Here is a 15781-nt window from a genome sequence, read left to right as displayed (position 1 = left end):
TGTGGGGAGCCTGCATTTAGAAAAACACAGTGTGACAGATGGTATACCACACACACACACACACACCCACCCCCACACACACACACACCCACACCGCTACACCCACGCATTCCTGCACTGCGTGCCAATAAAGGGAGAAGTAATACCGCTCAGTGACTCAGGTGCACACTTCTGACAAAGAGACAGGTTTGTTGTGGCGAATCCTTCATCAGTGTGCAAAAATAGAAATACTGGCAAATAAATAGTCAGTAATTACAGTATTTTTTAAGGGAACAACTGTTTACTTGTAAAGGAAAAAAATGAGACTGGAGTGCCAAAAACAGGAGAGCAAATCTTCAAGTTATGCTTCAACTGGAGTGAGGTTCTAACGCTATCAAACACATGTTCAGTTCTATCAGTTCCTTAGTACAACATGCCACGCCTACACACGCGCACACACACAAGTATAGTTATATGTATATATGGAAACCTGTTAGATCAGGTGAAACAGAGCAGGTAATGTTTTGAGTGAAGTTTACTGGTGAGAGAAACTGAAAGTATAAACCATTCAACATCCCATGTTCTCAACCAAAAAAGCATTTTGCATGAGAGGAGAAACCTTTTCAAGAACCATTAGCAGAACTTCACTTCCCTTCTGCTGAAGCACTGAGGATTAAAACTACTAATTCTTCTCTGGAAGTTGTGCTTTTTTTTTAAAATTAAAATCAGCAGTTTATGTCATATCTGACAGGTGGCCTAGCATCCTCTGGTTATTGTAAAGTCAAGTATAGAGATGGCCACTGTAACCCTGGCAACAAATCATAGCCTTGATAAATCTGCTAGCACTTGTACTTGACCTAATGTGAGAGTGTTTAATGGGACCGAGTGGATTCTACACTCAATTTATGGATATTCTATAGAGGCTGAGTCTGAAGGTGGGGCATGGTGCCCATTCTGCCTCCTAAATACAGACATTACATCGGCCGTTCACAGTGACAGTTTAAAAGACCAACACCCTGCTGCTGCCGGCGCTGTGTGACAGGTGAAATAAAGATTGAGGTCATTTTATTAGACCGAGCTTCTTTTTGGCATCAGATCCCACCGTCTCACATCGAGCAGAAAAGCATCTGAGACATTAGCTCTGAGCTGCTGCGTTGCGTCCTCTGTCATTGGTGAGACTTGTAAACAAGAAGAAGGAAAACAAAGAGGTCAAATTTGCCCATTAGTCAACCTGCACTGTCAATTTTGTACACACACTTTGTTGTATTCCTTTCTTCTTTCATTTCATGCCAATAAAACTATTTGTGTCCATAACTTACCATGTTGTTTTTCTTTGTGGTTGCGAATTTTAATCAATTTAAGAGCTAAATAGTTCTAGAAAGGCTTAAACGTTGTATTTTTTGAAGACCCTATGTGGACCCGTTGATTTCTCCTCAGTGAACACACTCCTGTCATAAAGACAATGTTTAATCTTGTTTCAAGCCATTCAAGTCAAACCAGAACAAAGGGTTAGCTTGGGATTGTTGAAGATTTTCAGGGTGAGAACGGTTCTGTTTAGAGATTAAGAGCTGTTACCGTCTATGCTAGATCAAGTACTTCCTTTAATAAATCCTCTTTAGTCCATGACTGAAGCTAAAAGCTAGCAGAAGAAGAACTGACCCTAAAGCCGACCTCTGCCACCTCAAACCAACACTAACCTCAAAAACTTCATGGCCGATTTACACCACTCCTAAACTGGAAACAGAATGTTTTCTTCCAGGCTGATAGACTTTCTAACAGGTAGGTAAGGAAGTAAAAATATACTAAATAGCATTGAGTTGAATCACTATGACGTGTACTTTTCACACGGCTTCACTGTTAACCTTACCAGAATGACTGGCCTGACACATCCTAACTCAACTTCCTTTACAATTTTTGTTAATGTGACGATGGTCTTAAATTCATATTCAAATTAAAAAACACTTTATTGATCCTAAAGGGAAATTAAATGTTGTTGTAACTCATTAATTAAAATTCTTCAAAGATTTATTATGGATGGTGATGGCTGTTGGCAGGAAAGATCTCTTGTAGCAGTCTGTATTACAGTGAATCAGGGGGAGCCTCTGACTGAAGATACTCTGTTTTTGTACGACAGTCTCATGAAGAGGATGGATAATTTCCTTGATTTTAGGAAGAATCCTTCTTTGCATCGTCATCTCCAGAGGTTCCACAGTAACAGAACCAGAACAGAACCAGAACCAGAACCAGTCTACTTTATCAGGTTGTTTTCAGGTACATGGTTCTGATGCTGCTGCCCCAACAGGTAACAGAAAAGATGTCGGAGATAGAAGATATGCAACATCTTGCTGCAAACCTTGAAGAATCTTATGTCCCTTTGCTTTGTCCCAGTCTGTTGTGTCCCTTTTATCATGAAAACAATAAATCTGAATTTTTTTCATAGTAAGAAATCTATCACCATAAATGACAAACAATTCAATAAGTGCCCACTCTGATGGTGGAATATATTTTTGACATAAAGCCACATTGGCTTGGACAGCTCTTTTAATCCAATCATAACTTGAAAATTTTTTAAAATTTTGGTAATTTCTGATTTTAGAATGGTCAGATAACCTTTTCCACTTGCTTATAGAGTTAACCGGCAGGTTTGAATGTGATTCTCTCCCTACAGTCCGTCCACAGCTGCTGTTCCTCTGCAGTGATTAAGACGGTAAAACCAGCCTGGCGTCTTGGAGACGCTCTGAGCCGCCGTCCAGGAGGAGAGGGCGGATATGATCTCCAGTAATCCCGGATCATCCAGGCCCTGATTGAGGAAAAGAGTCGGCTGCGTCTTTCTGCTCTGCCCGTCCTGCTTTGTTTCCGGGACGCATTAATGCCAGCCATGCATAGGAACAATGGAGGCCCGGGGACACTAACCCCACAGAAGCTCTGCAAACAAAAACCCACAGCCACGGAGCAGGAGCTCTGATGCCAAAGTCACGAACATGAGGACAGACACACACACTACGGATCGCTGTGATGATGAATCCAAGCTGTTGGGAATCTCTCAGCAGGAAAAGCCTTCTGAAATGATCCATTTCTAATCCAAAAAGCCCTGAAGGCTGTATTTATGTGAATGGCACATGTATGTTAGGAAGCTGCATGCACTTTTTCCCCACTCTGTCAGCACTCTGGCTTGACAGAGAGCTGGAAGTGAAAGGACAGGGCAATATTACTGACTGTTTGTTTGGCACATTTGGCCCTGTCTATCCGTCAGCCGGGCTCAGCATCAGGACGGCTAAATGAGATGCTCTGATGGCTCCTCTGTCACATCAGCAGCGCAGCAGGAAGACTGACTGATGGGTTGGACAGCACAGATTTATGGGCTGCTGAACAGTAAGCTGTAAGCCACAGGAACAGGAGGACCTGCCTGTCGGCGTGTGTGTGTGTGCGCGGGGGTGGAGGTGGGTGTGTGCGCGCATGCATTAGAAGGCAACAGGAGGAAGAGAGATGTGAGTCTGTGTGGAGGGCTGGATATTGTGGAAGGCAGGAAGGAAGAGCTGCCTTCAGCCGTTCCTGTTTATCTGACGGTGCGGATTGTGGTTCAGAGATTCTTTGTGGTTTGGAGTGTGCAGGAGCTCCACCAGGTTGTTTATTAGAAACGTACGCAGACACGACACTTCTCTGTTGAACTGGTTTGAGGTGATGGCTGGTCATCTAGCAAACAACCAATGAGCAACTGATTCTCTAAGAGAGTCAGCAGCAGGCAGCTGACAGGCAATGAAGTCTGTCATATTTGGTCGTTATTGATCCAATATACAATTAAGAACAGGGATGCCCAAAGTGGGTCCCTGAGGGCCGGCATCCTGCATGTTTTAGTTCTCTTTATATATATATATATATACAGTATATATACAGTATATACTGTATAGATAGATAGATAGATAGATAGATAGATAGACAGACAGACAGACAGACAGACAGACAGACAGACAGACAGACAGACAGACAGACAGACAGACAGACAGACAGACAGACAGATAGATAGAGAGAGAGAGAGAGCGAGCAGATTCTATTACTATATATATATATATATATATTTATATATATTCTATTACTATATATATATAGTAATAGAATCTGCTCATTATTTTAATAAAATGAGTCTCTCTTTACAGTTTTCTTGAACAGTGAGGGGAAAAAATAAATGTAACACTTTCTGTCTTTTCTGTTAAAATAAAAACCCAGAGTTGATTTATTCTAAAAGGCCAATTAGAGTGCATGGTTCCAGTTCTGAACGATGTAAACCGATCTGCCTTTAGAACAAGCACAGCTCGAGAAAGCAGACAAGTGAACATGATTCTAGTATCTGGACAAACAAGCACTACTTACCAGAGCGTAATGGCCTCTAAAATAGGCCATGTGACGATGTGTACATTAATGAGACGCTTCCTTCATTTTCTCTCTCTCTCTCTCCAGTGTGTGTGTGCTTGTTTGGATGCATAAAATCTCAGAAACGGAGCGACGCCACAGGGGCCCCTGCAGCTGTAGACAGTGGCTCTTCTGTGTTCAAAGGGTGGACAGAAAATTCTCTATCTACCCCACCGTGACTAAATAGCCCCATCTTTCCTTTTACCTCACTTATTTATTTTCTTCCAAGTTAGTATAATTGACAATTTCTTACCCATTTTCTAGCTGTTTCGCTCTGATCACCTCTACGCCTTTGTCCTCTTTAGTTGGAAAGCCATAGTTTTGCTTTTGTAATTATTTTTTCTTCAGTAGCGTACTACCAAGCAGCTGCAAAAGAGATTTAAATCCTAAAGAAGAGCCTGCCAGCACCGCTGTATTGACTCACTGAGGCAGAATAAATCCAGGAGCCTCCAGTCTTGCCTTTCAACAGGCCCCCATCCCTGAAACCAAGGCCAGAACAACTCCAGAGCAATGAACCTGAACGGCCTTCCTTTGGGATGTTTAGCTTCTCTCCCTCTCTTGATCATCTACCCTGCCTTCACAAAGAATGACTTGAGCTGCTTAATTAACGAGAAAAAAAAACCCTACGCCCCGCTTGCAGTTTCTGCTGCGACCCCGCTTCCCTCCTCCTCTTCGTCCTCCTTTTCCTTTTCCATCATGCTCATTTCACAAAGAAGCCATTTTTTTTGTTTTCCATGATAATAAGAGAGCTTCTGATTGCTACAAACAAGCATATCTGAAATGCCAACATTCTTAAAACCAACTGTCAAAGTTAGTTACAGTGACAGAGGCCCATCACTCAGAAATGATTCATGGCAGAGTTACGTTTTATTCATTTACATCTATTTGAGTTGATTTAAAAACTCATATTTTTATGCCTTCACATTAATTATTATCTACATAATTTAATCAATTCAAAATGTATTGAATGTAATTGTTTAATATATACTAACACAGTTTGAACAATTAAAGTTGTAAAACAAACAAGATTCTGTCATTTGAAACTTACGTGAATGGTTTTCATTGAACTTATGAGAAGTGAAAGAGGGAAAACGGAAACAATGTTCGGCACCAGTAGGTGGCAGTAATGTCCCTTTAAACTGGCTGCCAACCATCTTAAAACAGTAAAAAATGAAGAAGAAGATGATATCCTCCACTTCCGCGAGTGGCCAGCATTCAGGTCCATGTGATTTTAAGCAATCTGATACAACTAATATTGTATTACTTCTAAATGTCCTAATTGTGCAATTTATGTCACTTCAATATCATTTACATCATTTATTTGATAGGTTTGTGTTGAAATTACCTAAAAAAAAAACCAGCAAATGGAAATTTGTCATGTAATAAAGTTATATAAATCTTAAGTTAGGGTTAAATATACCTGTGAGTGTACCTGCCTAGTCATTAAAACCTCAATGCCAGCTCTTAACAACCACAAAAAGAAAAAGTTAAAAAAACTGTTTTTTTTTTCCTGCCAATGAGCTGCAGACATCCACCCGCATCCACAAGTGTCCATAGGAACAACCTCAGGGACAGACTCTGCCAATGACCGGACATTGATATTCAAGCCGGTGGCGAGGTCAAGACTCACCCCCTCACTTTGTGCCCACACACTGGCTGAATCCATTTAGCCATCTCCAGCAGAGACACGAGGCACCGCAAAACACCCAGGCTGCCCTCTGGCAATTTCTGTCGCCAACAACGCTTTGACAACACAGATCTCCTGTTGCACCAGCAAAAGTTAGAGGTCAGCCATGAGTCAAGACACCAGAGGTGCTGTCAGCTCCACAGAACCAGGACTTTTAACTGGGTGTTGGATTTAGTGCTGGAAAAGCATGCGGGAGCTATTTTTTTTTAAATGTATTTATTTACCCAAAAGGGAGTAAGCAATGAATGAAAAATAGCGCAGTAAATATGCCAGGAGGAGCCAGAAAGCTATTTTACATCTGTAGTGCAGATCAGGTCATAGCAGGTCAACAATCAATTCACCACAGCACTGAGTGAGAAAGAAAAGGAAAATACTAACATAAATTAGTACTGAATTAACGGTCAAACAACTGATTCCCCATCCGGGTTGAAATGAAGTGCTATGTTCTCTTACTGCAGCTACAGTCACTACCCTTCACTGATAACACATGCTAACTGAATGTTGTATATCTAAAAAGTAGAGTGGACCCTGACTATTCACTTATAGCTGAAATCCACCAAAACCTGACACTCCCTCTAAAAACTTTTATAGCTGCCTATATATATGCACACAGAGTTAGTCTGTAGGCAGTTGATAGACCAACCTCAAACCACGAAGAGGTAGGCAAAGAAGAGGGAACCAAGGCAATCCACAAAGAAGGAATTGCACCCTCAAAAGGTAAAGTAGAATATATTGAGGAGAACTAAAAGTACCACAGGCAGGTTTCAAACACCAACAAAAAGCAGTTAGTGCACCCAGTATTTTTAGTTTGGTTTACCTCAGTTTTCTTAATGTAAAAACATTGATTATGTAAGGTAAGGTAATTTGGTTTATATAACACATTTTACATGAATGTGCCATATATTCATATACAACAAACTAAAGGGAAGAGCAAAGGAAGAAAAAAGAAAACAAAAAAGTATAACCCCATGTTTAAGGATAAGTAGTCCATGATTTATAAACTAGTAGGGGTGTGTCTGGATTCTTGTTCTGATAATGTTGATCCAAGGTAATGAGTAGTTTCTCCAGATAAACTAATAAGACTTTCTCTGGATTCTAAGTCTGTTCTAATTCCTGTTCTGGGTTGAGTGACGTATGTAAACTAAATGTTCCTGTTCTGGGTGGAGTGACGTATGTAAACTAAATGTTCCTGTTCTGGGTTGCTAAGCAGAATAAGAAAAGTTCCTCTAGATGTTTTGTTCTAACTAATAGGTTTAATTCCTGTTCTGGGTTGAGTGAATACATAAACTAGATGGTCTTATTATAAGTATAAGTGCTCCATAATTTATAAGCTAGACGTAAGTTTATTCATTACAGCAGTCACATCCCCAGCAAAGGTCAGAGCTGCTGTCTGGTGTGTGTGCGTTCTACCAACTGAGCCACCAACTACTCCAAGGTTTTCTTTGTTTTTATTGTTAGCTGACCAATTTAAGTGTCAAGAGCTAATTTCTTGTTTAACATTCAACACCAATAAAAAAAATGCACTGATTAATTGTTCAAGTGAGCAACATTTACCTGACCTTGTCCTGTGATCCATGTTTTGTGGTTTTAACTTTAACACAGTGGAGACAAGGGGGGTAACCCCGTAACTGTCAGTCCCAGAATTCTTACATGTTACAGAACGGGTCCATGAGGACACCAGTTAAGGGGGTTTAAAAACCATCCAACTAAACATTAACCACAGACAGGAAAGGCTCTGCACTCCTCTTTCCTTAAACCCAATCCCTATTTCTCCGAATTATTCAATGCCACTCTGTGACATCTGACACGATTCTTAATCTGTGACTCCTGTTAACTGCAGCTACCTCCTTACTACACACATTTCTCCTTACACACACACATTTACACACAAAACTGTTGCTGTCCGCTGAAATGAAGATGTGACTGACTCGATTACCACAGAGCACACAGCAGAGTGTCTCCTAGAGACCTCTTTATCCTCTTTTCCCTCCCCCGTACCCTCCGTGACTGATGGGTTTAATTAACAACTGGTCCTCTGTCCCGGCCAAAAAACTGGGTAACTGAGTTGACAAGTGGTTTAGGGGGAGTGAGGGTGGAGGGAGGTGAAGTGGAGATATGAAAACAATCCATAGCCCACTTTTGTGTGCATGTAATTAGAGATATGTGGGATTTGTGCCAGAAAGGTTGCCGGCGTGACGGCACTGTTTTCAACAAGTAATTTATGCCGGAATAACAATGACAAACATGTCACACATTGTTCAGGATGCATACTGGTGCCTAGTGTATCGAGAGCCACTGTGGCCCCAACCTGCATCTACAGTTAATCACAAAACGATTCACACCCCTCCCAGAACGAGCAATATTTCGATTTGAACGATAGATTTTCTCGGTTTGGAAGTAATATGAAAAGTTTCTAAACGGCTCAACCAGAGTCCGGATCTTTGGCACAGAGGCCTTTCGAGAAATGGTTGAAACACCAGTAAAGACATGGAAGACACTGGTCAGGATTTGATTACTGTAAAGCAAATGTTATGTTTTTCCACTCATTAGAGAGAAGGGTGATAACTTTAACATGTTTTCTTAAAATAAATGGAAGTAAAAAGAAAGATTTTCCCTAAAAATTTAGACCGTTTTGTGTTTTGTGTACACTGTTAGACCTTTTATTGTAATTTTACAGTAACTTACTGGCAACACTGTTGCCAGCAAGTTACTGTATTTACCATTCTACAGTACCTTTACTGGCAACAGTGTTGCCAGTAAGTTACTGTAATTACCATTCTACAGTACCCTTACTGGCAACAGTGTTGCCAGTAAGTTACTGTAATTACCATTCTACAGTACTCTTACTGGCAACACTGTTGCCAGTAAGGCAACAGTACCCTTACTGGCAACAGTGTTGCCAGTAAGTTACTGTAATTACCATTCTACAGTACCTTTACTGTTATGATATTTCACAGTTAATTTTTACTGTGAGTGTGCTTTACAGTTATAACTGCATTACTGTAAATGTAGTTTCTAGTATAATACAGTAATTGTATTTTATAGTAAAGCTGGTCTACTGTAAACTTGTTTCACAACATAATGTCAGAGTTTTACTGCAAATTAAAGTTTACATTTCTTTAAGATAAGAATATTTTACCATAAACCGAAAAATTTCATAAAAGAAATTTTAGTCCAAGTACTGTGAATAACAGGTATTTATTTTCAGCAGATTTGTAGAAATAAAATCCATTTACATATTCGCAATGTCATAAAAAAACAATGTCACAATACAATATAATGTGCTGTAAAACAACAAAACCATAGAACACATTTCCTACATCAGAAGAACTTTTATTCCATTCGTCAAACAAAATCAGTGGGATCCATCTTGTGGAAGCTGAACTGTAAAGAATAAGACAGACAATGTGGGAGGTCATGAGATGGTCAGGAAGTTATCTACATTTTCAAATCGACAGGAAGTTGACAAATTAAGCTGAAGTGACAATGTTCACATGCATAAAATCTTTGTCATAAAGCAGCATTAAGTTGATAATTTGTTTAAAAAAAAAATCAATTGGACTGAAGTGATAATAGAAGCTGCATAAAGAATGAGCAGGACTGGCTTCACTTCAGGTTTTTGGATTGTTTATGCCAAAACCAGTCAGTCAGTCAGTCTTCAGTAATTCAAAAGATTTCAGTCATTTTGTTGGTGCTGACGGATTACTGCAAAGGTGTGCCTAATAAACTGAAAACTGCATAGTATAAAAATACACCACACTTAAACGACTACACACTTAGACATTTCTGTGATTTATTAAGGGATGCAGCGACATCCACTTTTTACCACGGACACAGAAAAGATGTAGGCTACTCTAAAGGGCTATTGTGTAGGAATCACATGGCATTTATAAATAATCATTAAAATCAGATTAAAAAGGCTAAAGTAAAGTCAGAGCATGCAAGATAGGAGGAAAAGACAACAAAATAATAAACATTTACATTTGGTAAAATACTTACCTAGTTGGAAGTCCTCCACTCAAATTCAGCAAGTTGTTGGAAGAAGGTGGTGATCTGGGAGTTGACACTGACTACTTTCTTCTTGACAAGACTTCCCGTCTTGCGGCTTGTACCGACTTTGGCTGTGCATTTGGTACCAACATCTGGATTGATCCTCACAAAGAATCTTTTAACAGAAATAAAATATATTAATTGTATTTTTTAATGAAGACGTACAATACAGCAATCAGCTATGGTTCTTCATCATCAGTCAAACTGTCATTAAATTTAATTCATAAATGGCTTGATGTAGAGTACTTACCGTTGTATCATCTCCACCGTGGTGGATGCTGACACCTGATACTCCAGATTGAAGACATAATATGACCCAAAAAAGACAGCAAGGACGCTGGCAAAGTCATGTAGTTGCTCAGGCTGGAAAAATACCTTCTCCTCCATACTGACCATCCACCGGGTTGCAGACATCAAGCTATTTCCTAAAATAGACAAACCCTTGTCAGGCTAACGCTAGTGAGTAAAAGTACAGACTACCATAACAATTACATACATTGCTACGAAAAAATTATAGTGATAGAAAATATTCCTCTTACCAAGCATGATTACCCTTGGTGTAGTGGGTAAGGTCATTTCCATTTCAACAGACATCTTGGTGGAAGATACCTTTAAAACATAAAAGGAAAACTCTCTTAAATATGAATTACTGGTAGTAATTTATATTTAAAGGGCCAGTTCACCCAGATTACAACAGGTTTTTGAGAACCTCATCCCGGAGACTAGACTAGATTTTACCCCTACATCCTGCTACCACTCTGAAACAGCGGATGTGAATGACAGTTTGTGGGGCTAAATGCATTTTTTAAAGCATTACATTCCACAAGTGTTCAGTCTGACTTCTGCAATGGCGGTGACTCCTGTGCATGTGGGACCTGAATGCAGAAAATGTTCTGAAGGAAGCAGGACATTGCTCTATTCCACATGCAAACCGATAATTAGCTGTGTGTTGATGTTTCTTCACATGACTACAAAATTCTGTAAATTCTGAAGTACAAATGCTGCAGAATTTACACCTGTACATAGTTGCACCTGTTAGTACTGACTTAACTTTAAATTTACAGGAGCATGGTTTAAACATGTGAACAGTCCTTATATGTAACCAGGGTTGGAAATTAACTTTTTTGTCCACCTGCCACTGTGGCTGAACCAACTCAAAAAATAACAGAAACTACTTTAATGTTTTTCACCTTTGTCCTCATTTACAGACTCTTATACACTATGTTGGAGATGTAATGGTACTTTAGCAGGCTAACCAGCTGTAGCAAGCTCAAAGTTATAGATTAGGTTAGCTGCTCCTCTACATTTCCAGACTATTTTGTGGCTTCAAATATGTTTGAAGAGCTGTCTTTTTACCTGTTGTCTTGTCTTTTGAAGAGATGAAGCTATGTTAGCAGTCAGCAGGACAGAACTGCACAGCCACTTGGAGGGAAAAAGCTTGGGAGTTAAAAAAAAAAGTCATCTGAAGAAAAGGAAAAAAAAGAACAAAGTTAGAAATTCATCCTTGCTGACCTACGTAGCTAATCTGCACTTTTAACATTTGCAAGATCATGGTTTAAACAAATGAACAGTCATTAGATGTAAAAAAAAAAAAAGAGAAGGGGGTGGGGGGGATCAATTATCAGTTAAGGTTATATTGTTCGACAAAGGATGTAGCAACAATGCTAACAGACACTCAGCACTGAGCTAATCTCAACCCAAAGCCGCCCGAGGAAGATTAAGCGGTAAAAGTCAAGCTAAAACCTTCAACGGTAAAATTAGCACCTTAGCTAACGTTAATTCCGAACCAGCTCAAAAAATAACCATCATATTTTCCTATCTTTCACCTCATTTACAGACACGTAACTTATAAGGTTGCAATATGCCAGTTATATAAAACACCAGAGTTAGTAACGTAAAGGTAACGTTATGTTACCAGGCTAACCAGCACAAACCAGCTCATGCTATAATGCTAAGTTTAGCATTATAGCATGATGCTATAAGCTACGTTAACTCCATCTAAAATGTACATTTCCAGACTAGGTTTTGGCTTCAAACAGTTTTCTAAGAAGTGTTTTTTTACCTGTCTTGAAGAGCTGAAGCAGTGTGAGCCCACAGCACGGAGACAGAGCTGCACTTGCACTTGGAGAGAAAAAGCTTCGGAGTTTAAAACAAACGTCATCAGAAAACAGTTGGAAGCGAAGCCACGCTTGATGACGTAGCTAGATAAACTGCATATTAATGTTAGCTAGGATGTGAAAAAACAAAAGTACATTCTCTCTTTCTGCCTTAAAAATATGTTAACCACTAAAGGAGTAAAAATACAGAAACAGGGAACCACGATGAAGCAGCTATGATGACCGTTGGAAATCAAATATAATTCTTACTGTATATTATAAGTACAGTACCACTACTGTAATGTGTAAACAGTAAATTACTGCAAATTCAAAACATACAGTAAGTTACTGTAATACTATGTACTATACCCATAATGCAATGCAAACTACAGTAACTACTTGTAAAGATGTCTTATAGGGTGACCAAACGTCCGTATTTCCCGGGACATGTCCGTATTTCACGTCCTGTCCCGGGCGTCCCGGGGTTTTTTTAGAAAGTGAGGAAATGTCCTGTTTTTTAAATTACCTTCATTGGACCATTATATTTACAGGCACTAGGGCACTGCGCACGGCCCTGCGTGTGACGTAATCCCTGAGCCGCGTCAGTGCGGGCAGCCCTGTTCTTAATCAGAAGATAGATAGCGTGGCTGTCAGTACGCCAACAACATACGAAAGCGCAAATCTATGTTTACCTACTATTTACAAAAGAGTTTCCCCGCTTTCAGAACCCCCCCCCCCCCCCCCCCCCCCCCCTCGCTACAACGTGTCCTGGTTTTCCCAACTGAAAATATGGTCACCCTATTTATGGTAGTTTTACTGGGCATTTTGTGGTATTTAACTGTAATAAATACAGCAAAGGCTAACAGTGTATGATGACCGTTGGGAATCAAATATAATTCTTACTGTATATTATAAGTACAGTACCACTACTGTAATGTGTAAACAGTAAATTACTGCAAATTCAAAACATACAGTAAGTTACTGTAATACTATGTACTATACCCATAATGCAATGCAAATTACAGTAACTACTTGTAAAGATGTCTTATGGTAGTTTTACTGGGCATTTTGTGGTATTTAACTGTAGAAAATACAGCAAAGGATAACAGTGTAGTTCTTTGTCTCGTTTTCTATCACAAACAAATGTCTTTGTCGAAAAAAATGAAATTTTAAAATTTGCTAAGCGTATGACTAAGTTTGGGCTTGATTGTATTTAAAGGGTTAAATTTAAATGATATTGCAAGCTGTAGCAAACCTCTCTTAGCGAAGAGGGCTAACATTCTGCACAACAAAAATGTTTAATGTAAATTTAGCATATGTTTTAAAAATCTACATTTTAGATTGTGTCTGATTATTGAATGTGAAATATATAAATCCAATAGTTGTCCAGTAATCACTATGTTGAGATATTTTTGCAGTTATTATCTGCTGCTTTTCCAAATTAAAAACAAAAAACATATTCCTGGAAAAAGTGCAACTAAATCGAAATTTAAGCTACATGTGTTTTCTCCAGCATGAGTTATACCAGCTAATCTGGAACTTAATAATATCAATCAAACTGTGGAAAATAAAAGGATGCTAACATTAATATGCTAAAGAAAATGAGCTCAAACTGCAGCAGGTGTTTCAGGATGTCAGTTCACCAAGAGGTTTAATCATTTGTTTGAGCATCACCTAATGTACATTTCAGTTTGTTTGTTTTTTACCTTAAAAAAATCCCTAATCTGAGCCTAATCAAACAATTCTTGTATTTTCAGTTGATTTTCTTTATAAAACAGATTGATTTTTCACTCCCCCTGAACTAAAATCATGACATGCTTCTCAAATTGTCAGGATTTCAGAGGTTGAAATGTTTTAGATGAGGATTTTAGTAACTACACCAGAAGGAGTGTGAACACTTTAGCGATCAAAACTCAATGTAAGGAAGACAAATTCTGTTCTTGCTTCCTATTATGAAATTGCATTATTTCGTCAAGGTGACCAAACACAGGCATGGTGGTGGAATTGGCAGAAGATCCTGGGTTTCCTCTCACACAGGAAACCCTCCAAGGATAAGCAGGTATAGGCTGGTACAGAATACTAAACTGACCACCAGAAGCAACATTTCTCACACAGTGTGAATACCAGCCTGAGTCCAGTTATCCGCCGGAAGCAAAATATTTTCTTTAGTTTCATCACATATTAACTCCAGTCTACACCTTCCTCAGGAAGCATGGAAATGGAAAAAAAAAGAATGAATGTCAGGCTTTCTTCTGCTTTTTCATCACTTTTCACACGTTTAGATAATTTCACCAACCAAAAGTAGCATGTAAAATGCTTCCCTTAATTATAATAAAAACAAAAAGTAGATCTGGTTCTAATCTCTCTCGGGTCATCTTCCCTCCGGTGCCGTCTGGGCCGGCGTCATCATCCTCTCGTCCCATGTTATTATTGTGTGTGTGTCTGCTGACCCGGGCCATCATGCCATCTGCTCACACTCTATTGACGGCGAGATTAGGGGTGTAGGCCACGACAGCAAAGGGAAACACATGTTCAGACCAGAGAATTACTGTCACCCAAAGGTGGCCGCTTAGATTAGACCAACAGGCTACGACGGATGCAACGTCAACAGCCGCGGCTCAGACAGGAATCTGTCTGCCCCCTGATTTCCAAGCTGTGTCCACCAAATTAATACCAGTGCTGTCAATAACCTCCCACCCACTCATCCTGCTCTCCACGTACTCATCTTTTTTATCTCTCCAGATTCAACATCTTCGTTCTCACTTTCAGGGCTTTGAATGTTCCACACTACAGAACTATTACTGGACGTGTGACCAAGGGCTTCTAGTTGGACGGCTGAAAGCTAAATATGATAGACTTCAGCAGTAAACCTAAATGTCCTGATTGTTGTAATTGGTCAGAGAGGTAGAACACATTTGTTAAACTACTATAAATCATTTAATACTGTGAAATTTAAATTCATGTGTGAAGAGTTCTATTTTACCAAAAAGACCGTTTCAATTTTCGGATATGAAAGCATTACATTTCCACAAAATGTGGGTTATTATTCTATTGAACTGTTCAAACTGATAACTATTGTGATTAGATACTTCCTTTTTGATACATGGAATTCTGAAAAAAAGAAAATGGAGGGTGTGAAATATTGATATCAGCTTTGGACCATCAACATCCAATGGAGTTTCAGGACCACAACTGTCCTCAAAGACCTCAAGACCCCCCCTAGACACTTTTAGCTGCCTGTTTTAATATTTCAACCACCAAATATATCTTAATACAGTTTAATATGCACCATGGAAACCAGCTTAGCATTACCACAGAACCAAATATAAACAGTCTTCAATCAGCCAATCAGCAACAAGGACAATGAATTGGCTGCTTTGCAAAACCCAACCAATAGCATGTCAGGTAGGATTGCAGGGTTTTCCCCAGTGTATTATAGACCTGGCCCCACCGCCAGGCTAAGCCTTTCTTGTTTATGTTTTTAGGAAAATAATAATAAAAAAAATTATCTTTTTTTTTTTTAAAGCCAGATTGCAAGCGTCTCAGTTGCTTTGAGCGTTCC

The 15781-nt window shown here is 39.4% G+C and overlaps 1 protein-coding gene and 1 long non-coding RNA gene across 5 annotated transcripts in view; both read right to left on the bottom strand.

Moving 5' to 3' along the window:
* Positions 1–15781, bottom strand: part of ptprua (protein tyrosine phosphatase receptor type Ua) — a 197328-nt gene that overhangs the window by 169563 nt on the left and 11984 nt on the right. The window lies entirely within an intron of this gene.
* LOC116731211 (uncharacterized) lies at positions 10176–10678 on the bottom strand. The gene is made up of 3 exons (XR_004341554.1): positions 10663–10678; positions 10374–10548; positions 10176–10238 (listed from the first exon to the last, which is right to left on the bottom strand). It is a non-coding gene; the product is annotated as an uncharacterized LOC116731211 (long non-coding RNA).

This window comes from Xiphophorus hellerii, chromosome 13, assembly GCF_003331165.1.
Source record: "Xiphophorus hellerii strain 12219 chromosome 13, Xiphophorus_hellerii-4.1, whole genome shotgun sequence".
NCBI lineage: Eukaryota > Metazoa > Chordata > Actinopteri > Cyprinodontiformes > Poeciliidae > Xiphophorus > Xiphophorus hellerii.
The sequence above is the reverse complement of the archived record's forward strand: the minus strand, read 5'-3'. Positions and strand labels throughout refer to the sequence as shown.